Here is a 25,466-nt window from a genome sequence, read left to right as displayed (position 1 = left end):
CTATCTTTTTATTCAGACGTAAAAATACAAGAATAAGGAGGTAATTATCTGAAATAGAATACATTACTGTTTGATGTTGAGTTATTAATTTTTTTATGGTTTAAAGGTTAAGGAATTTCACATCTGTATTAATATGAGTTGGTCTCTGATTTGATCTATACAATATAACATAATAATATTCATCATTGTATTGCTTAATATCTTTGTAATTTAAATTAGATATATATTTAATATCAATGACAAATGTTGTAATAAAAAATGTCTATACTTAAACTCCTCAATGCTGTTGACTAAACATGATGCATGCATTTTTTTGTCTTAAAATTGGGACATGTACATGTACATACTAATAACATGCATTCCTTAAAATGTTAATGTATTATTTTATTTGCTGATTACATTGAGGAACGTACTAAGCTATTAATTCAGTGGTTGACGTTTATTTATGTTTTTTTTTAATTTTATTTAAGTGTTGCATGTTTACTGTTTTTCAAAAAAAGCAAAAGACATGATTCTATTGCGTTGCATTTCCGTCAAAAACTTTGGTTTCAGTTAATATCGTTCGTGCGTGACGGGGCATAGTCACGTCCGTAACCATATTGAGCGAGAGATTAAAAAACTATAATGCTATATTGAATAAATTATTCGGCAAATTAAACTTTTATCACTGCTCATCAGCGATGCTGTTTTTAGGAAATTATAATTTAGTACCTACGGAACAAACCTTGTTCGTAGTATATCATGAATAATGACGGTCTATTAGCAAATGGTAAATGACCTCATAAAGAAGTGCAAAATTGACGTTTTTCCCGGTAATAACTCGAGATTTGTCTATTACTCATAGTTGTGGACCATGCAGTAACCTTAGGTGTTAAAATCAATTTCATTTGACTAATTTTTGGATATATAATGTAGTGTTAGTAATGTCAGAGATTGAACTGAAAATGTTCTCTGGTGAATTTTTTCCAGCAACGTGTCTTATTGATCAAGCGTACGGTTCCTTGAAAATCGCAAATCTCCAGAAAAAGAACATTCATAATTGTAGTACTTTAGAATATAATCACTTGTTCAAGTCAAATTGACATGTTATTTAAACAAAATAAATAAATAACAGTTTAGAACATTTCATTTAAAATGCATGACATATTTATAAAAATAAAAAGTTCCGTTTATATAATTTGCAAACTATAACATGATGTGTAACTTTGAAAAAAAGAATCGAGTTTAACAGGTTTAACCAGGTTTTTTATTCAGTTGTTTCTTCGGAAAATGCAAGAACAAATTCAGGAAATTGGCAGTTGTTTTTCATTTTTACATTTGTACCAATAATTGATAGCGTTTTGTTATTTATGGACTTCCTCATTTTTCCTTTCCATTGGAATTTCGAAAATTTCCAAGGGAATTATTAAATTGTTTTTGGTTACACGTTTCGTTAAGGTACTGGTGATAATAGTGTGGTATAGACTGACCAGTAAAAAAGAAAATGATTGAATTGGAACTGAGTTTCTGGTCATTTAAAACATGGCAATAGCTTCAAATTTAATGATGCTTTTTGTACTAAGTTTAATATACCTTACAACAGGTAGGATTAAAGTACAGGGTAAACAATGGGAAATGTTTTGTAACAACAGATTTAAGGTTTGCAGACACTTGTTTGATGAATTAATAACCAAACAAGAAATACACAATGGACCAAGTGTACATTTTTTAGTGAAAACAATATACATTCTTGTACTTTCGGAAAAGTTACCAATTCTTTTGGTGAAACTGCCCTTTAACATTTCTCAAGAATTCGTCCAATAATTTGCCATGGGAACTAGCAAGATCAACAGAGAGTTTAACAGAAACAGTAGTAGAAATAGATTTGATATTATTGTTAAATCTCTGGTCAAACTCACCTTATCATTTGCAACAGCACTTGAAATCCTAGTTACGAATCACAATGAAACTCTTGACAAATACAAATATTTTTTAAAATCTGCTTCAATAGCACCCGACACATCCAAACCATTACCCGGAAAAATCTAAATAAAAAAATGACTTTATAAAATCTTTAAAAAGGAAATCCAACAACTTCATGAATTGAAATTAAGATATCAGATAACACGTGATAATGGACATACAAGACTTAGAAAGCATAAAACCCGGACTGCAAAAACAACCCTCGGTTTTAGTTTGTAACCCGGATTTGTTTTCTCTCAATCGATTTATGAACTTTGAACAGCGGTATACTACTGTTGCCTTTTGTACATCCCTATATGTTTTAAGGTGGCAGTCAATATTACAAAAATCTACATTTTTATGATTTTAAATGAAATCAGTAGAAAGTAACATAAAAAAATTCCTAACTTAAAGGAAAACTCAGAACGGAAAATCCCTAAACATGCTAAAAGAATGTGAACATATGAAAAACAACTGTCATATTTCTAACTTGTTTCAGGGGTTTGTTTATATATAAAACGGTGGATTAAAACTTGTTTTTATTTAGCATAACCTCTAACTTGTATGGCATACAGTGTATTTTATTGACTAGAATGTTTGAGCAAAACTAAGAGGCGTAATAGGTAAAAATGTAAAAAAATTGTGTTAGAGCAAATAATGTTGTGTAATCTTAAACTGTATAAAGAAAGCAACTAATATACCAACAAAAGAAAACAAAATTGTATGTAAACAATCTATGTAAACAATCCATAGACAAAAATTAAAAGAAAATGTAAAAAAAAACAGCATTAAAGGTGAGAAATACACAAATATAAATAAAAAGTACACACCATCACACGTTATTAAGATGATAAACAAAGTTAGTACCTATAATTTAAAATTTAATACCCTCATGTATTATTTATGAAGATGATACGGAATAGTTATCAACAATCTCTCCTTTGTCTCGTAATTAAGTTCCATGACATGACTGTATACTTTACTCAAGGTTAATTAATTGAAATTATAAATGCAACATCTTGAATAAAATTTGACGATCAATGAAGAATAAACAACTTTCAAACTACTTAAACATCACATAAAAAGTATGTGAATATATTAATTTTTGTGTATGCATTGATTTTGTCCAACAAGAATAAGTGTCTTTTTTTAAATTTTTTGGCCTTTAAAGTCTGACTATAGTGACAGCCATGTGTAATGCCAATCAACGTATAAAGAAGGCATGTATTGTATTTGTATATGTGAAATGTATGTACATTTATATGTTCGACATCGTTTAACAACGGAAGTGTAATAGGGCCATTTTTTTTCTTCAATTGTTCGAATTTAATCTTGAAATTATGAACTTAAATCTTAGATTTTTTTAAACTTCGATTTGGAATTAGCAACTTTATTCTTGAAATAATCAACTTTATTCTTGGAATAATCAACTTTAATCTTGGAATTAGCAACTTTATTCTTGGAATAATCAACTTTAATCCTGAAATGTCCATCTTTAATCTTGGAATTAGCAACCTTTATCTGAGAATTATCAATTTTAAATTAGAAATGACTGATATTTTACTTCTTGGTCAACGTTTATTGTATGTATAGATATATACTTAATCTACTTTTAATTTGCGGCAAAATATTTGGTAAAATGTAAAAGAAAAATATGTTTGGATGGAGAGTTGTTTCATTAGCACTCCAACCACTTCTTCTTATATTTATGTATGTAAAGTCTTCTTTAGCTTGACGTAGCCCTATATTCACAAGGAATACATTTCCTAGTAATGGATATATATGGATATGAAACAAATATGGGTCATAATTTTGCGTGATTTTATATATATGACACTACTTTTTATTTTGTTAATAACATTCTATATTGATATCCATTGTTATTACATAATTATATATTGATTTGGGGTATGCTGTACATATCTTATATACATGAGTTATAAGAATTCGTATATAAATGACCAATTGGGGTATTTGAATCAATCAGGGACTTGCAACTATGGATTTGAAATACAATAATGTATAAAAGTTAAGATTATTCTTTGTATATATTTATATATGAATTTAGGTACCAAATATAAGTAATAATAGCAATCAACAACAAAAAGTAAAGTCCATACTTTGGCAGAATTGAGAGTGCCGTGAGCCAGAATTCATGAGGCTCTTAGTTCACTGATTAACTAGGTAAATAAAAGTCAGAAAAATCAGTGTCAGACTAACAAGGGTCGGAAGATTGAAATTTCATTTCCAAGTTTAATTTTGATAATTTCAAAATAAAAATTGATAATTCCAAGATTAAAATTGATAATTTTAAGATCAAAGTCGAAAAATAAAAAAAAGGATTGCTATAATACGCTTCTGTATCTAAAAGTACAACAATAATAGAGATCGTAATCTTCTCTCCAGTGTCTTCCAGTGAACAGAATATTGTCATTCCGACAAAAAAATTGTACATCATAAAAAAAAGCATGACTTTGTATGACAGACAAACGTTTCGTGTTCCCAAAATTTTTCAGTGAAATAAAAAAGGTTGAAGTGACAAATAAATAACAACGATGAACAGCACAATAAACAAAAACATAATATATAAAAAAGAAGATGTGGTATGATTGCCAATGAGACAACTATGCACAAAAGACCAAATTGACACAGACATTAACAACTATAGGTCACCGTACGGCCTTCAACAATGAGCAAAGCCCATACCGCATAGTCAGCTATAAAAGGCCCTGATAAGACACTGTAAACAAGAGTTTGCCAAATATAGCTACGGTCATCTACAAAACATGTTTTTGATCCTGTGCTTATATAATATTTTCTGAAACTTTTCTGAATTCTGTCTATAATACTTTACCTATTGCCAATATCAGATATCAAAATTATATCATACTTTTTAAAAAACCTTATTATTTATCATCGAAGGAAACAAAGCAAGCCGTAATATCCCAAAAACTAGAAACATGATAAGAGTTTTCAACAATTACAGTATAAATTTTGACAATATATTGCATTCCCCTTAAAAAGCTCAAACAATTACACTACTGGACGAAAAAACGTCTGTCCATACCAGTAACAGTCGTTCTAAGACTGATAATGTTTGTTAAAGTTGTAACAGTTGTTAAATTTCACTGCTGCAGTTTTTTTGTAACTGTCCCAACTTTAAAAGTGTTTGTCTACAACATAAATCGACTGTAACAACGCAAGAAATAACTGTCACCGTTATTAAAGGACTGATACAACTATTTCAAAGTTGTAACAGTTGATTTACAACTGTCCCAACTCGAAAAACGTTGCAACAGTCATAAATAAACTGATTAAACGCCTAAAGGGTTGTCACAGTCGTAATAAAACTGATGCAACCATTTGAAAGTTGTAACAGTCATTTAATTACTGTACCAACACGGAAAACGTCGAAACAGTCTTAAATAAACTGTTTAAACGCAGAAAAAGTTGTAACAGTTAAAATATGATAGCTACAACCATTGTATAGGCATAGCTAATTTATAAGCGTAGCAACTTCCAAACATTGATCTTCATGTACACTTAAAAGTCACGGATACAAAATGTCTAACAGTCAGGGATATAGGTTCAATTATTTGTAAAAAAAATTTACTGTGTGAAATATAAGGTTGTGACAAAGAGAAACAACTAACACTCCAATGTAATACATTAATTTTAGATAGATATTGATTTATAAAAAAAAGTATTTTGAAATATTTGCCGCTGAACACATTTTTGTATTCCTCGGTTATTTAGTGAATGTGCTGAATTTTTATATTTTTTTAACACTTCCTCGCCCTTATCTCTTCGAACCAATAAAATCGGAACCAGCACTAGATACCTGCAATTTCACTAGATAAAAGATATATCTACTAACAGAAAAATCGAAAAACGTTACCCAATATATTTGTTACCAAATGTATCTTTATAACTGAATTAAAAGTTGACAATTTTTATATCATCTAAATAACAATATAATTATTTTTCTATTAAACTAGTTAGGTGTAAAATCATTCATGCATACACGGTTGGTTTCAATACCCGTAGTTTTACGAATCACATCACTTCATAATAACGCTGAATATACATGATATACTCTGAACCTAGCGGGGAACTCCTAACACACACACTTGTCAAACTTATCCCCACATAAAACTGCTTTATATTTTCTAGAGGGCTTATTTCACACACTAATTTTTGGGGGGCTACATTTCTTGTAAAATCATAAATATTGCCGTATAATCATTTTGATTTCTATACATGTAAAAAAAAATCAGACATTTAACACATCTTTTGCAGCTATGGAAAACAAATCTTAAATCTATCTGAATTTAATTTATTTTATTTTACCGTATTTGATTTTTGAATAGTTCAATATTAACTCGACTTTGTATTGTACATTGTACGGAATGGTCTATGTAATTGATATACATGATACAGGTAAATAGCACGTCAGCATTCATGATTGAGGTAAAAAAATATTATCACTCGCGAGAAAAATTCATATTTTCACCGGATTTTTCGCAAAGAATTTACCATACATAATTTATGTAAATACTAGTAGATGGACGTACTGTTCAAGACCCGACAAAATAACTAGCGCAAGTGAAAGTTCAAATGTTCAAAACATGAAAACTCGCATTGTTTAAGACAGGGAAATCAAATCTTAATTCTTTTATTTTTTTCACCTCAATTTTTAGAACTTGATGTATTCTTTAGACTCCGGTCTTATTAAATTCTAAAGACTGACATCGGATTCTCTTGTGTGGTTTCAGTTGATCAGATGTACTAACGTTTATCCAAAATATTTTCCCATTTCAATTGTTCAATTTCAAATTATTTAATCCCATAAATGCTTGTACAATAATGACATATTATTCAATCAGTAAAGAAAACTAACAATGCTACTAGCTAGATAGATAGATAGATATTTATATACAGACAATATTTTGGGTCCCTTTATATTTTTTTGTTCGGTGTGAGCCGAGGCTCCATGTTGAAGGCCAAGGAGCGGATCCAGCCATTTTAAAAAGGAGTTGTTACTAACCCAGGACAAAGGGGGGTTCCAATTACATGTACCCATTCAAATGCCTTGATCTTCCAAAAAAGGGGGGTTCAAACCTCTTCAAAAGTCTTGGATTAACCACAATATATTTGTCATCACTGACGTATCAATGTTGCTTTTGTATACATGGTATAAAAATCCAACTTGGGTTTCTCATCTGAACTTGTTTACATGGTGTTACATTATCTAATATAGCTAGGCCTGTTATAGGTTTTTTATTATCACACTTATGGGAAACTGATTTTGCTCATTGTTGAAGGATGTACAGTTACTAACAATTACATCACTTCACTTGAAGTTCCTCCATCGTTCAATTTTCATCCATGGAGATCCCTGTCTTGGTTTACGGTTGATGGTTGTCTTATTGATACCACATCTCCTTATTCTGGTTATCATACAGTATACATGTTATACCAATGTCCCAGTGGAAGTGGGAGGGTTGGGAACTCGCTAACATTTAACCCCGCCACATTATTTATGTATGTGCCTGTCCCAAGTCAGTAGCCTGTAATTCAGTGGTTGTCGTTTGTTTATGTGTTACATATTTGTTTTTCGTTCATTTTTTTAAATAAATAAGCTAAGGCCGTTAGTTTTCTCCTTTGAATTGTTTTACATTGTCTTATCAGGGCCTTTTATAGCTGACTATGTGGTATGGGCTTTCCTCATTGTTGAAGGCCGTACGGTTACCTAAAATTGTTAATGTTTGTGTCATTTTGGTCTTTTGGGGATAGTTCTCTCATTGGCAATCATACCACATCTTCTTTTTTATATGTTATACAAGACTAAAATACCTAGTATTATCAAATGAATTATAACAATTGTTAATAGTTGTCAGACTTTTGTTATCAAAAAGCAGCTACTGTACATGTGTATAATCAAGATGTAGACATGATCACTGGTGTCAGATGTAAACAAGAGTGACTGTGCAAATGTTGAAATGTCATCTCTGCTTTGCCTACATGTATGAAGGTTTTACTACATGTACAAGTATCACATAAAATTTCAATTTTCAATAACCTTTGAAAATGAAGTCGCAGCCAAATTAACCATGCCAGACAGATGAGGCCACGGTTTTTTAATTTGTTGGTTTACGGATTTTCCCCATGAAAAAGTCGGGTCGGTCGGTCGGGAAAAAAAAAAGAAAAAAAATCATCTTTGAAGACAGAAAAATATGCAAAATCAATATATATTTCACCTTTCTAACAATATGTTTGTTATGCCATTTTATCATCATTTCTTAAATTTTAGTTCAATGAAATATTATTGCTCAGCTGTTATAAACATCCCATGACATTGTCTAATAAGTTACAGTAAAAAAAAGGGGGGTGCACGGACAAAGATGAAATTAAATCGTCATTTCAGAAACAAGAAAAATAGATTCGTGTAGCTCTTAATCAATTCCAGAAAACTTGGTGAATAATGATCTTCAAGCACGAAAACTGATAAAGAAAAAAAATGTAAAAACGTCGTACGAAAATAAGTTTCAACACACGTGTCAAAAACCTAATAGATTCGTCCATTGGAAAAACGAGATTATCGGGTCAATCTGTTGTCTCGCATTCCCGTTTTTTATCCAAATGGACGATAATTTTTTTTATTATCTATGAAACAAGAAAATTCCAAATGATTTGTTAATATTCAATACTTCAACTTGATGCCTTCAACCTATCCACATTTGGACAAGTCTATTTCTATGAGATGATGCATCTTACAGACTGATGACAAATATAAAGGGAAACGAACTTATTGTGTAATTGGTTTTAAACACAAGTTTCGTTCCGCAAAATTATTTGTGCAAACGACATTTCAAGGTCAGTTATTATGATAATTGATTTGTCTATATTTAAAAACGTAAACTGGAAGTTTTATTTTTTCACAACAGCAAGTGTTATCAATTTTATTAGTGATTAATGCATTTCATTTCATAAAAAAAAATTATTTTAATTATTTTTCAGGGATAATGCATTTCTTAGGGTCGGCGGGAATAAAAAAGCATGAAAAGTCAATTTTATTTTTATTCTGGAAATCGGCAAAATCGGGTCGGCGAATCCGTAAACCAACAAATTAAAAAATCCTGGCTTGATGTACACTCTACAAACTGACATTCCATACCCATAATACCCAAAATAGTGATTTATACTGTCTGTGAAACAAGACTTAACATTCTTAACATCCAAACCATGAAAACTAACTTATGAATATTCAATATGCCAAAAATAGTGATCCTATACATGTCATGCATTTACATGTAGTTTATACTGTAGCATCTGAGAAACATTTGGAAATAGATCAAACCACAAAAACTAAGCATTGTTCAATGAACCATGACATTTTCATTGGGGTCAAAGTATGATGTACAATGATGTAAGTCTTGCAATTAGACATATTCACCTTACACTCATTTCATAAACCAAATATAGTTGACATACTTTTCCTTCTGCTTGTAGTATTTTTAAACATGTGCACGTGTGAGAAACAAACTTGACAAATTACATGTAACTGAAGTAACCTTAATCACTGATCCATGAAATGAAGTCAGGATCAGGCCAACCCTGCCTGACAGACACTGAGACATGTACACCTTTCAAGATACCAAAACAATTAATCCAGTAACTCAATTAATATACATACGTTATACATTTAAGACTTCGAGTGTATTTCACTGTGACTGTTCAAACAGTAATATTTTTTTGTAAACAGTTACATGTACATTTGTACATGTAGTGTACCATGAAAACTAGGTGAAGTGCAATGAACAAATCAATAACAGAAACTTCATAACATAAGGAAGTATCCAGGCATTTCAGCTTCTAAAATGTATCTGGTGAAGCTTAAATACAAAACGGTACGCTGTAGACACTGCCAGATTGTAATACATATTTCTTGGCTTGCATGTATGTACGTTTTGTACTTCAACTTTTGTTGCAGGAGGGATAATAAAATTATACTTTAATGTACGTGCATGGTTTATTTGTTTCAAAAACCATGAACACTTGGCCACTAACATGACTAATCATGCTAATTAAGATTTTTATTTAATTCTAATTCAGACTTTAATAATTTAAGTACAGCAAGCAGTCATTTGACTCTAAACAATTGACACGGACTGCACGTGACCCTCATAGTTGGTTAAGATCTTTTTACACACCCTGGACATGCTGGCGGTAGTTAACAATTGCAATGCCAACATAAACTTCAGATGTGATATACATGTACTGTTTTGTTAATTTCACTGAAACTAGAAATTCACATTATCCATATTGTTATTATATTAAAATGACTGATTATCCACTAATTAAAAGTATTCATGAATTCAGATATGATGCACTATTATTAGTAGTATTCACTGAAACTATGCATTTTCATTATTCCAAATTGCTATTTCAAATGAATAGTTATCCTAGGTATTCATGGAATTCAGAAATAATGTACATGTATGATTGCACTATTAATATTCACTGCAACTACAAAATTTTGTTATTCCAAATTCACAATTGATCATGATAATCCAAGGTAATTAGTCCTCCAGTAATGTGGTCCTCCTTTAATACAATTTGTAATTTTCCTATTTGTACAAGGCACAATTTTCTTCTTGTCCAATTTAATCAGAACATCACATTATCATCATGGAATAATGCTGCACGCCATATTCATAATTTCCAAAAACAATTGATAACTAGCATTAAATAATGAATTAATCCATTGTTTCACAATTTGCAGCTATACAGCGACTCAGTGACATCTATATTTTCTATGCATCGAAGTACACATGTACTAGCAGGTGTCATATTCTTAGTGGGAATCATGGTCAAACCAATACATATTCAGTATGATTCTACAAAATAAAATATACATTTAGACTCAAGTACAGTAAATGTTTAACTAATAATAAATATATAATACTACATGTATATACATTGTGCAATAATCATGATAATAAATAAGAAAGTTAATTACAACAAGTGAAACTGCGAGCTACTGCTCACTGATGATACCCCCGCCGCAAGTGGATAATATTAATAGTGTAAAAATATGCAAGTGTTCGGTAAACAGGAAGTTGTCGAGTGATGAATCTGAAAACGCATCACACGGTATAGGTGACTAATATAAATCCTGAAACCAAATTTCAGAAATCCTTGTATTGTAGTTCCTGAGAAAAATATGACGAAAATTTTCAAGTTGGCTATCATGTGTAAAATCATACAAGTGTTCGGTAAACAGGAAGTTGTCGAGTGATGAATCTGAAAACGCATCACACGGTATAGCTGACTTATATAAATCCTGAAACCAAATTTCAGAAATCCTTGTATTGTAGTTCCTGAGAAAAATGTGACGAAAATTTTCAACTTGGATATCATGTGTAAAATCATACAAGTTTTTTCGGTAAACAGGAAGTTGTCAAGTGATGAATCTGAAAACGCATCACACGGTATGGCTGACATATATAAATGTTGATACCAAATTACAGAAAGGGTGGATGTGTAGTTCCTGAGAAAAATGTGACGAAAGTTTCATGGGACGGACTGACTGACGGACGGACAGACAGACAGAGGTAAAACAGTATACCCCCCTTTTTTAAAGCGGGGGTATAAAAAACAGTATACCCCCCCCCCCTTTTTTAAAGCGGGGGTATAATAACTGTATTTACCTAGATAAAACTAGCACTTCTCATTTGATTGACCAAAAAATTCTAGCACTAATACAATTCTATTTTCAAGTCCCTATTAACAAGAAAAATAAATCTTTTAAGGGGGTCTAAATTCTATATAGTGTTGTCTTTTTTCCTGCATTAATGATTTGTTAAGTGTGATTGTGTACTTTCATTGAAGGGTTACTGTCTCATTGAGGCTCACACCATACTTTTTTTCATCAATTCTTTAAAGTCAGACATCATGGACATAGTTATTCCTCTCTAAAACACAACAGGTTATTTCTTTTGTTCATTTTAATTATGTTTATCATTTAATATGAAATATATCATGTATATCATGTATATTGATACTACAAACATGACAAAGAAAAGTTTAAGGAACGAAAAAATAAAATAAATAAATGCCCTGTTACTATATACATGTAGATGATATTGACTTTACCTTTGTCCAGTGCATATAATGAATAAACCTTTGTAATGTAAAAATATTGTTCCAAGACTTAACCATCCCAGTTAATGTTTTAAATCCTTGAGTTTAATAATTTTTACATCTTTTGTGTTACCCTGAATACTTTTTACTTATTCATTTGTTATAACAGCTTGCATTAAATAATGCTTTGCAGCTCACTTTTTTATTTAATTTAGTTATTTACCCAATTTTATTTTAATAAATCAATATTCAGATTACTTTTAAAATTTGCATTTTAATATCCAAAATAATATATATCCTGCTGTTTCATATTTTTCTTAAATTATAATTTGTTTTGAAAAAGTTATCCAAATTTTGAAGAGGACAATTTTAATCATGATAATTTGTGAACATTATTATGAAATCGTATCATTATACCAATGACAGATTAAATATCATCCCCCAGGGCAATAAACTATTGTGTCTTAATTTGTATATTAGCTAGATCATGTATATATAAGAATTTCTGATTATTACCTATCGCATATCCAGTGTTAACATCCTGATTATTACCTATTTTAATGTCACATGTGCATGGTCATATTCAGTAAATACAAATATTTTAATTGTTAATTTTGAATTTGAATTAAAAAAAAATGTTTTAGACTAAATTAGTAGATACAACACATACAATGCAGTTAACACAGTAAATTTTATGAGAACTTACTGTAAATTTTATGAGAACTTACTGGATAATACTATATCTATAAAAAATATTTTGAGCTTCATAAAATACTTTAAAAAAGTTTATACCATGCTAACATAAAAAAATATGCATACAGATAGATTTTTTTGTTATGTTTTCCTGACATATTGAATGCTAACATAAAATAATTATCATGATTATGTAAAAAATGCAAAAAATCTGCAGTCGTATGTGAATGCACATGATCAAAGGAGATGTGGGATATATCAATGATGCATCAACCCAACAGTTTAATAGGCAACAATAAAGTAACCAAAACACAATTGAATGCGTGTCGAAAAATATATATGACTTATGATTAGAAGGTCCTTAATCATTGCGGAATAAATATAATGACCATTGAATGTTACTACTTGTAAGTTAGATAACATGTTACTGTATGGCACAAATGAATTTTGAAAAACAATGCTAACAGGGCACAATTTATATAAAAATTTCACATGAAAATATAAAGTTTGGGTTCAAAGTATTAACAAATTATAGTGATTTAATATAAATTCTATGTTAAATCTAAAAAGAATAAAATTATGATGCTAGCTTTGCTCTTTTATTATGTGTTTTTTAAACAATGTAGTACATGATATAAAAATTACTAATTGAATTAGCACAATTTGTTTAATCAACTGTGTTTAAATGGCAACTGTTTATGACTCTGTGCCTTGTTTCAAGAACATTGATTTAATAATATTGTTTTATTTTGATGATTAATGCTAAATATTTATTCACTTTCAATGCCTGGCATATGCATGCTATTATCAAATATATTAATGTTTTGTTGTCCATGATTTAAGAATTACTTAAAATCTAAATGAAAATGGACACTTGCTAAATAAGTCACTATTTAATCTTAAAGTTAATAATTTTCTTAACATTTTATGATTAAATCATATGTGTTTGTACTATGCATGTTTTTTTTATGGAAATCGTGACGTCACAATGCATTCTAAATAGAACAAAAACTATCAGCTGATAAAGCAAAACTAGGGAAATACTAGTAATCCAGCATAAGCATGATAAGAAACACATTTATATGGATACGTACATGTAAAGATCGGTTGGTTGTTGGTTATAAAATGTCCAGTGACAAGTATTTCATGCAGATTTATGACCCGAGTTAGCAATACATTAACATACAATATGTACACTACATGATGTATAGGTCAGCATGGTCAGTGGCAGATCCAGAACTTTTCATAAGGGACAGGGCCCCTGACTGCCCTTAGGGGCACGGATCCAGTCATGCTTGAGTGATTCCCTATATAATCGACCAAATTATTCCCACAAAAAGGCGAAGATATAGAGAAACCTTTTATGTATTCCACTCAGGGTGATGCATGCAAAATAATTAAGGGAATAAATGACATACACATGATAATAGGGGGAGGGGAACTGTGTCCTTTATGACTTTCAATGATTTATTATGATTCACAACTTTAACATTGAAGCTTAAAGGTGGCTCAAAGCTTATATTTTCCCTGGAACATGCAACTATCCACGAGTGTGGTAATATAGAACGTCGATTCATAGGATCAGTGGCGGATCCAGCCATTCTAAAAAGGGGGGGGGGGGGGGTCCAACTATATGTCCCCATTTAAATGCATTGAGCGGCCAAAACAAAGGAGGTTCGAACCCTTGGACCCCCCCCCCCCCCCTTTTGGATCCGCCAATGAGAACACATTGTAAGGTCTGTAAGCCGACAAATGTGCACATTTTCCCTTCAAAATTATGAATCCATGATTATTCGATTGACATGCTTTAAAATGTTGATAATTTCTACTCACCGATTGTATTTTCCAGCTCAGATTATTGAACATGTGGTCTAACATCTGTAGTTACCTGTGTAAAAATATAGTTTGCCGACCTGAGGTCCCGGTTTTTTTGTTTTTTTGCCGACAAAAAATTAAAGTGGATAAATCGTTTACGGTGAAGAATTGTTTTCCGTTTTTAATGAAACTTGACAGATTTTACTAATTATTTTTTTAATCATCGGAAATGTCCCTCTTGGTATAATTCGAATTAAAACGGGTTTATTATGCTGTACAATATTGGTAACTTAGTCATAATCTTTAAATTTATTTCAGGTACACACTTGTACATTTTTTTCTATTGCGCAGAATTTATCAAATATGAATTTGAATGAATCCATTATCATCTTCTCATTCTTCTGCAATAATATTAAAAGTTTAAACTCTATTTTAAACGAAAGCTTCTGGTTTTTAAAACCAGTTATGAACGAAAATGTTATAAAACAGATATTATAAAACGGTGCGTAACGTGACGGTACCCAAATTGCACCTATTTTGACAGTTTTTTCACCTACGATTTTTTGTGATAAAGACAATAATGTCCATTCTGTGTTTATTTTGTAGCCGTATCCTTCTTTATTATATAGGTATACCAATTCGATTTTTAATCCATATAAAATCATAAAAAAATTGGTCTAAACTGACCCCCAAACCATCAATGATTCTGAAATGAGGAGTACCCAAATTGCATCTATGCTTAAATTCGCATCGTCAAAAGTCGAATAACAGAGCTTTTGTTTAATTTCTTCAAATATTTTGAACAATTGGATATAAGTCCATGTTTACTCTTTATTTTTTTTTAAAATGGTACTTGTAACATATTGTATTTGATCATTTTAAAAAGATGACGTTTTGATGACGTCGCATAGCGACGTTTCAGTACATTTTGCTTTTTCAGTAAACACTTCATCTATTGATAAATACTGTGAAAGTTTTGTGCATATCTAAATATTTTCACCTATGTTGAAAGATGTGCATAGTATCAAATCATAAAAATACAAATTGTGTAGTCTCTAGGAAATCCTGTAAGATGTCCGCTGCTATTTTTGCTAAATAGGTGCAATTTGGGTACTCGGTGCAATTTGGGTACCGTTACGTTAGAAATACCGCAAAGGACTTCTTAGTGCACTAAGGAGAAAGTTTTTGCACTAAGGACACTAAAACAATACGCTAGGACCACAAAGAACATGGATATAAGAAGATATAAGTATATAACTCATAATTTTAAAGTTTGGTATTAATAGCTTTTGTAGTTTTGAAGTTAAATGACTTTTCAATGATCTTTAATCAGCGCGTGCCATTCGACACGTGACCAACGGCTTATTGCAAGTTCCCAATCATCATGTCCAATCAACCTTATCGAATAAACAATTATCTTTTGATCGTTACTAATTGATTAGTTAATGGTAGTTTTTGAATAAACCTAACGGTGTCTCTGGCGTGGTATAATTTCAATGAATGAATGAATGATTTTATTCTCATAAACTAGTACATAGCTACAGAGATAATAACAGTTCATATATAATACATATCTTTGTTTCGCATGTGTGAAATAACATTATAATAATATTACAGTTCCTCTAACCAGGAGGACAGACTTTCAATGATATATATCGTATAAATCTACACAATTTTTCTAGTTCTACAACATTTTCAGATGAGAATACATTTTTATATTTAATAATGTTTGCATTTTTGTTACAATAGTGTGGTAAATATTTTTCTCTTTCTATGTTAAAACAATTGCATGACATAATGTAGTGAAATTCATCGCCAATATCTTTAGAGCTACAGAGATTACAAGACCTTTCCGATCTTGGAATAGTTTGCCACCTTCCTGTCTCCACTGGCAAACGATGATTTCCGCATCTAAATTTACACAAAGTATATAAAAAATTAAAAGGCAAAGTCGACAAATACTTTTCAAATTTAAATTCAGTCTTGAAAATTTTATAACATAAACCTTTTGAAGATTGATGTAAATCTGCACACCACTCTTGTCGAAATTGGTCTTTAAGCTTTTGCTCAACACTTAATTTTATCCATTTTTTGTTAAAATAATCTTGGCAATGCCATACATTTGACATGCCACATTCATCAAAAATTTTCTTAATACATAAAATCCATTTATTTCCAATACCATAATTGTTATAATTAATGTATAGTAATTTATATAGTATACAGGATAAATTATTTTCATTTGTATTATCAAGAAGGCGACACCAAAAATTGATCATTCGTAATTTTGCATATAAAGAAATGGGGTATCTCCCAAGTTCTCCATAAATCATAAAATTTGGAGTCGAGTTTTTAAGTTTTAAAATGTGCTTACAGAATTTCAAATGAACTCGCTCAAGTATATCAAAATTTTCGTATCCCCAAATTTCAGCCCCGTATAGAAGAATGGGTACAACAGCTTTATCAAACATTTCTAGTTGGCATTCAATCGATAAGTGATTCAATCTGCTCTTCTTGATAACACTATACATAGCCTTAGTTGCTTGGTCTCGTAAATATTTTCTAGTTTCGAAAAAAGATGAATTTCTAGAAAAAATAACACCAAGGTATTTATAATGTTTAACTATCTCTATTTCTTCTTTTTCAATATAAAATTTCAAATTATTGGATATTCTTCCTCTTGTAAAAACCATCACTTTGGTTTTGCTAACATTGATTTTTAATTTCCAATTATTACAATACTGTGAAAAATTATTTAAAAGTAACTGTAAATCTGAACTTGATTCAGCAAGTAAAATAGTATCATCAGCATATAATAATACAAACAATTTTAGGTATATATTAAGTTCATTTTCCATATCTAATGTTAAAGATTGTACACCAGTTATGTTAACATTTTCTAAATACTGTTGTAAATCGTTCAAATATAGAGAAAATAACAGAGGAGAAAGATTTTCCCCTTGTCTAACACCAATTTCACTAGCAAACATGTCAGATAAATTATTATTATGTACAATACGTGATTTAGCATCATCATACATATTTTTAACAACTCTAAGAAACTTTCCTTTTACATTATTCAAAAGGAGTTTATATAATAAAGAATTTCGGTGTACAAAATCAAACGCCTTTTCAAAATCTACAAAAGCGCAAAAAAGCTTTTTCTTTTTAACACTGAGAAGTTCAAAAAGTGCATATAAAGAAAAAATATGATCTGTTGTAGAGTACCCATGTCGGAAGCCGGCTTGATTTTCATTTAATATATTCAATTCATCAACGAAAACCAATATATTCACAATGTTGTTGAAGTTCATTTTCAAGTTAACTTTTGGTTCAATATATAAAATTCGTTGTATAGTACAGCAAGATTATGAATTAATTGTTATTCTCCTCTATATGCGTATTTTGTATGATTATAAAATTTAATGCTATAAATATAATACTAATGCATTTAAATACCAAAGGTAAAATATTTTGTATGATTAGAAAATTTAATGTTATAAATATAACACTAATGCATTTAAAAAATACTGTAAAAAAATATATGGCAATCATACCACATCTTCTTTTTTGTATTAATATTAGTTGAATAGCTATTGCACGTGTAAAATGTATATTTCAAGAATACAAAAAAACGTTAACTTCCAAAATGTATTTTAATAAAACAAAATTTACGGGAGCAATTCATTTTTAATCGGACGATTGTGACACCATTATTAACAATACTATAAGTAAAGACACTTTAATAAAATAAATTATTATTATTTATTATTATTAGTAAAAACTTTGCACGGATTGTGCACTTTGATAAGCTGGTGGCGAACAAAATCTTTTCAAGAACATACACACGCTTTATATATTTATAAACTCAATTCGCCATACCCTGCCTTGAGCGGAGTTATGCTAGATCCACGGGAAGGGTACTATCAAACCGACTCTTCAGGGTACAATTATACAAGTACTAAATGAAGGACGGGTTTGCTTGTATCTTTGCAAGTAGGCATGGCATGACGGGGTTAACACCCGACGGTCAGGTGCTGACGGCTTTCCCATTGCACGGATCTTAACGCTCATACAGGAGTATTACAAGAATTGAGTATAAGGGACCCTTCTTGGAAAGATTTTGTTGTTTCAAGACAATTATCTTGAACTCGCCTTCAGCTTATTTATTTATTGATAAAAGTACTTGTCAATTCCATCAAAATGTAATAAAATCGAGTGGACCTAAGGACAAAACTAGTTTATGTACTAAAATTGCAGCACGAATATCACAAAGTTTTGTGACCATTCACTTTTGTTTTCATACTAAATTCATTTATATCTTTTATCATATTTAATAACGTATTTATTAGTATTCCGTAAAAACTTTAACTTTTATTTTGCGTTAATTGTTTTCTATATAAGAGTCATCCTCCCTCTCTTTACATTGAGGTTCTAAAATACAATTCAATCTACCGGTATGTCATACAAATCTCTACATATATTTTCAATTAAATAAATGTGTTAGGATGGTCCTAGGACCATAGTTGTTAGGACTGTCCTAAGACAGCTTTGTTTTACATCCTAAGACATCCTAAGACATGTCTCAGATACGTCATAAGACCATCCTAAATAATGTCCTAAGACCTATCTTAGGACATGTCCTAGGATACTTTCATTGACACGGCCCAAGGTTTGTAATTCATTAGTTACATTTTGTTTACTTTCTTAGAATAAGGAGATGTATGATTGCAAATGAGACCACAAAGTTAAAACGAAGTACATGTAAGCAATTATAGGCATGCAACAATGCGGCTTTCAACAATGAGAAATACCCATACCGTATATAGTCAACTTTATATATAAATCCTCCTACATGAGCAATATGAAACGTTTCAAATGAAATTCATGTATTGGGGTGTAAAAGCGTTGACAGATGTACGCTAACGTACCCTTTCAGAGGTTATTGGTCAGCCAATTAAGTCAGTTTACCTACCGCTTAACGGTGTTAAAGACTTTTCCTACAAAATTCTAAACTTAACTGCTATTCCACGTAACTGCAAAGAAGAAAACAATCCAATAATTGTAATGTGGACACGTACTTCGTACCATAATCCAAAGCATACTTGGACCCCGAACCACTTTGTCCCGCTTATAACAGGACCATCAGTTATAACTGCAAGCTCACCATCACCAGTCATTGACTCGTTCAACGAATTTCCACCTCTTTCAGCAACACAAGTGCTTAACATTTCATACTGTCAATCGAATGTTTCTGATACAAAAGAGAATTCACAACCAACTTATACAAAGCCATCAACTTCGTCAATTCTTGAACAGTCCTCTTCACCGTCCTCATCAACATGTATCAATACATCAACAAGTTCAAGTACCGAAATCCCAAATTTGGTCAACACCAATTGCCTTCCAAATGGTAATTTGACTGCCAACGAAATCTACAAAGCTGTTATAAACAACGAATCTTCTTGTAATGACACTATACCAAATGGTCCAAAAGAAAATGTTTATTTTCTTCTCGACAATAACAGGAACATAACTCGCAAAACTAACTCTAAGTCAAGCCAGTTTCCTGGTGACTGTGGTGCATGGTTTGCCAAATGATTGTACTTGACTGTTACATAGTGTATCTATATATGTAAATATGTATATCAATATAAATTAATTTAAAAACTATGTTATAAACTGTTATATTTTTTAAATGTCATGAAGTGTTATGTTTTAAAAATGTCATAAACTGTTATATTTTAAAAATGTCATAAACTGTTATATTTTAAAAATGTAATAAACTGTTATATTTTGAATTATTTGTTTTCTTATGTGTTTGTTAACAAAAATATACATGTTTTAACTTTTTTTTAAATATCCGTATATATAAATTTACTAGATATCAACAAAAAATCGACTTTAAAAACAAGCAAAAAAAAAATTAAATCAAAAATCAAATAATAAAAGTAGAAAATACGCTATTACATAGAAGTGAAAAATAAAACAGACAGAAATACAAAATAAACACGACAGTAACAACAAACACAGAACACCAAATACCGTATACATGTTTAATCAGTTTATAAGTGGATTATAAACGGGTCAAGGTTGAGTGAACATGAATTTCTATCGATTACACAGGTGACAATCAACTGATTGAGGCGCGTGTCGATAAAACATTAAATAACTTTCTAATTACAAAAGTTATGATTATGAAATTTGAAATTATGAAGTTTTTCAAAGTATATTTTTATATGCCATGTCCTTTGTAACAGTTGTATCATTCCATCAGGTCCTTAGTGCACATTTTTGTTCTTAGTGCACTAAGGAGGTCCTTTGCGGTATTTCTACGGACCCATTATAAAATGAAAAGTAAGGATATCAAAAGGATTATTTAAAGTCAAACGCACATGACTGTCAAAAATGAACGCACAATGCTACGGCAATAAATGGAAAACGACAAAAGACAAACAACGATCGCAAAATAAGTGAATAAACAGCAAAACAAGTTTACAATCGCACGATAGACGATAATAGTATAAGTAATGGACTATTTCACAACAAAATCAAATCTTGAGAGCCGGGTGAGACGTGATTTTTTTTTTACACTGATGGACTACCGTTACGCTAAAATATTTGTATTAAAACATTTACCGACTGTATCAACCTATGAAGTGTTTGTTTCAAACATTTAACGACTGTGTCAACCTTTTATAAGTTGCAATAAACATTTAATGACTGTGCCAACCTTTAGAAAGTTGTAACAAACATTTAACGACTGTCCCAACTCTAAAAACGTTGTGACAAACATTTTTTGACTGCATCAACGTCTGAAAAGTTGACACAAACACATTTTAACTGTCCCAACTATTAAAAGGTTGGGACGGACATTATGCAACTGCCACAACTATTAGAAAGACTGTAATAAATAGATTTTGACTGTGACAACACCGTAAACCACTGCAACAGTTCTGAAATGACTGATGGTAGCATTTTTTGACTTTCACAACCCGTAGAAAAGTTGGGACAGACATAAATGAACTGTTGCAACGAAATATGACAGATTTGACAGTCATTACTTGTCTTTTACAGACTAAGACAGTCGTACAACGACTGTTACTGGTATGGACAGTTGTTTTTTCGTCCAGTAGTGTTAGCCCATTAAACATTTTAAATAGGAAATTGATATAAGAAGATGTGGTATAATTAATGTCGATTAGACAACTCTCAATGTAAGTCACAAACATGTTTAAGATAAATTTTAAAAGTAACACTTAAGATGCGATATACGGAAGCACCAAGATAAGTTCCAAAAAATATCCTTTGCTGATATTATGGGACTAAGTTCATGTAACAATAATTGTTTCATCAAAAGTTACGATATGATAACTTTATGAATACAACCTAATACAATTAACCAATGTATGTATCTTTCAATTGTTTTTATTTAATCATTTGTTTTTGATGCAGTTCAGTGTTTCTGTTGATCTATTGTTTTTCTCTTATAGTTGATCTGTATCCCTCAGTTTTGATTTGTGACCCGGATATGTTTTCTCTTAATCGATTTATGACTTTTGAACAGTGGTATACCACTATAGCCTTTGTTCATATTCAATTGCAATAGAGTATAATGTACTATGCATCTGTAAAGATTCATAACAACAATTGGATAGAGAACATATCAAAGTGCTGGAGTTATTTCTCTTGAACCGACAGATAAGCATGATTATTGATCATTGAAATGAAACAAAAGGTAGATAATATTTACATTACATTGAAAAGGAAATAAAATTAAATTCGATAAAAGGAACATGTTTAGATACAGGTATTTATACATCATGTAGACTCCGTAACACATTTCGTCTATACGATTCTGAAAAAATAACAAATTAAAGTATACTCTACTTTCTTAAACGATTTTTGTTTAAAGTAAAACATATATACATATCAACTTTAATCCACCTTTTGAATATTTTTTCCGTGATTTCAATATTAATTTAAGTATTTTTATAATTTGATATTTGAGTGAATTGTAAACAAAATATATCTAAGGTAGTGAGAACAGCAGAGGAAATGCCAAATGATTAGTCTGATATCTGACTTTTGCTAAAGTCGTTTTCCGTATCATGCCTGTTAAGTATAGCTCTTTGTAAGAACCAGGCAGAGTGCGATACATGATGGTTCCAGATTTTATCTATAATTGGCCTAGTAGAAGCAGTAAATGAATATTGCTAAAAAAAAAATTTAAGTGGGAAAATATGAGTGGTTGTCATGGTAACGGACACTCTATTTTTTGGTCGTTAAGCTTGGTAAAATCTTTCAAAAAACAGCAAAATCACCACAATTCAGAGCCTGCTTATGAATAGAATCATGCATTTGTCATTAATGTTCAAATCTAACATTGATAGAACTTGGTTTAAGCTTCATTTTAGTGAAAATTGCATGTCAACCAAATTTGTAATTTTTTTGAAAATTTTTGCCAAAAAATGCATATTTTCAACATTTCTGAAATTGGGATTTTTCCGAAATTAACAAATTTTCTCAGGTGTTTTTCAAAAAAGTGCAAATGTGTACAGAATAGTTAGCACTGTAGTTATGAAGTTTGGATACCACTTTACCAAATTGAATAGAAAAATGCGTGGGATTTTCTTCAGTTTTATCACCATAGCAACCGATTTTTTCCTTGGAAACGGAGTTTTATTTGCAGAATATTGCAGTTTAAGAGCTTAAATGTCTTGGATTTTTTCATAACCGATAAGAAAATACATAAAAACTTTAAATTACTATCATCAAGTGTTGTTGACTTCAATTGTTACCACAGAAACACATATTAACCATAGCAACATCCACTCTGAAACTGCATAAATAGAAATTTATGTAAAAAATACATAAATAGAGGGTGTTTATTTTCAAATTGGAACATGACTGCATGCTTTGCTTCACTCACAGTCTTGTTTGTTTTTTTTTCCTTCAGATTTTTCAATAAATGTAATATATAATGTAATATTGGGGTTAGAAGGTAAAAAAAAGGGGGGGGGGGGTAAGTTCATTTTTTTAAAGATATCATACATGAAGATTTTTGAAAAGATAACGTTTGGTCGGCGAGCCAGATTATAAATAGAATCATTTTTTTTCTCTCAGAAATTTCTTATATAACATCGATATAACTTGGTTTTAGCTTCAGAGCTAAGTTAAGATACATTGTAGTTGTCATGTTTTGGGATTTTTGTCAGATTTTGGGAAACCTCAAGTTTTATTCATTTGAATGCCTAAAGAATAAATTTGTAAGGGTTCTGCGAAACCCAGTGTCTTGGCTACTTTTGCTGTAAATCGCAGGCTCAACAGAAATGAGGAAAAAAATCGTTAAAAATATTCCTTTTGATACTATCTTTTGATTGTAAGAAGCTTCTGTCCAAGTTTGGTAAAAATCCAGGATAGTTTATGAATCTAATAAATGTTTTAAAAACTTTTACTGCAGACTGTATGTCATGTTAACTGGAAGAAAATCTAAGTCCATTTAAAAGTAAAATACGGAAAAAATGGATTTATCTTTTTACAAAATTTACTTCTAGATACTATCTTATGATCATAAATAAGTTTCTGTCCAAGTTTGGTACAAACCCAGCATGCCCAGGATAGTTTGAAAAAGTTATTAAAATTCTAAAAACTTTAACCACAGAGTAAATGTAATGTTTCCCCGCAGAAAAAAATAAGTCCATTTATAAGTAAAATACGGAAAAAAATAGAATTTTATTTTTACAAATTTACTTCTGGATACTATCTTATGATCATTGGTATCTTGTAGAGAGTTGTCTTATTAACAATTATACCACATCTTAAGATCAAATGGTCACTTTTAGAAATTTCTTTATAGTTAACCAACAACATTCAAACTTGATCTCTGTTTTGTGGTAATAAGCATTGTGTATACATGTTTCATAAGATTTGATTGAGGCAAACTATAATTGCAAAATAGAAACCAACTTTGTGACGACTAATGTACTGACGGACATGGATTAAACCTACTACAACGCCCCCTCCCCCTCCCAAATTGCGGCGCGGCCATAAAAGTGTTTATTTTAGTTTTTGCCATTGTACCTTGAATCGATCAAATGTGTGCACAACGCGTGGGACATCGGAAATTTATTCTTTTTTTACACATGGGACACTAAAGTCTTGTATTCATGAATGATTACAACTTGTTGGGACTACAAAACATTGATAATTACAAAGAAAAATAACATTGGTATGTACTGCGCTGTTTCTAGTGTTGCATTTAATTAAATAAGACCATGTGTGGAATTTGTCTTCAAATTATTACTGTTATTAATCTTGTATTTATGCAAATATTCTCAGCTTAGTGGTTTCATTCCAAATCTCGGGATTAATGCAGTCTTTTATAAAGGTTACAGAGACAGATACAGAAAATAGGGGCGTAATTCATGTAAAGGTTAAAAAAACGTTGAGAATAGCAAAATATTTTTTTTGAAATTTGAACCTACAAGAAGATGCTCCGCAGGGAGCAGCTTTATACGACCGCAGAGTTTGAACCCTGAACATTGGGCAAGTATGGACACAACATTCAAGCTTGATACAGCTCTGAATTTGGATTGTGATTAAATAGTTGACACAACAAAGGTTGAGAACTTAAACTTAAAAGCTTTAAATTTTAAATTGGACATTACCTATTATGGTCCAATATCCAAAATCAAAATACATGGTTAGATTCAGCATATCAAAGAACCCCAAGAATTCAATTTTTTATGAAATCAAATAAAGTTCAATTTTGGACCCTCTAGACCTCAATGTGGACCAATTTGATAACCGGTCCCAAACATCAAAAATCTAAATACATGATTAGATTTAGCATATATCAAAGAACCCCA

At 30.7% G+C, this 25,466-nt stretch overlaps 1 protein-coding gene and 1 long non-coding RNA gene across 2 annotated transcripts in view; one reads left to right on the top strand and one right to left on the bottom strand.

The window, feature by feature from the left end:
• LOC139486028 (uncharacterized) overlaps positions 1 to 25,466 on the top strand; it is a 308,560-nt gene that overhangs the window by 136,249 nt on the left and 146,845 nt on the right. The gene's annotated exons all lie outside the window — the stretch shown is intronic.
• On the bottom strand, positions 10,025 to 14,827 carry LOC139487071 (uncharacterized). The gene is made up of 2 exons (XR_011655737.1): positions 14,614 to 14,827; positions 10,025 to 10,841 (listed from the first exon to the last, which is right to left on the bottom strand). It is a non-coding gene; the product is annotated as an uncharacterized lncRNA (long non-coding RNA).

The sequence above is a fragment of the Mytilus edulis genome, chromosome 8 (genome assembly GCF_963676685.1).
Source record: "Mytilus edulis chromosome 8, xbMytEdul2.2, whole genome shotgun sequence".
Lineage (NCBI taxonomy): Eukaryota > Metazoa > Mollusca > Bivalvia > Mytilida > Mytilidae > Mytilus > Mytilus edulis.
Note: the sequence above shows the minus strand (reverse complement) of the source record. Positions and strands in the feature narration are given on the sequence as shown.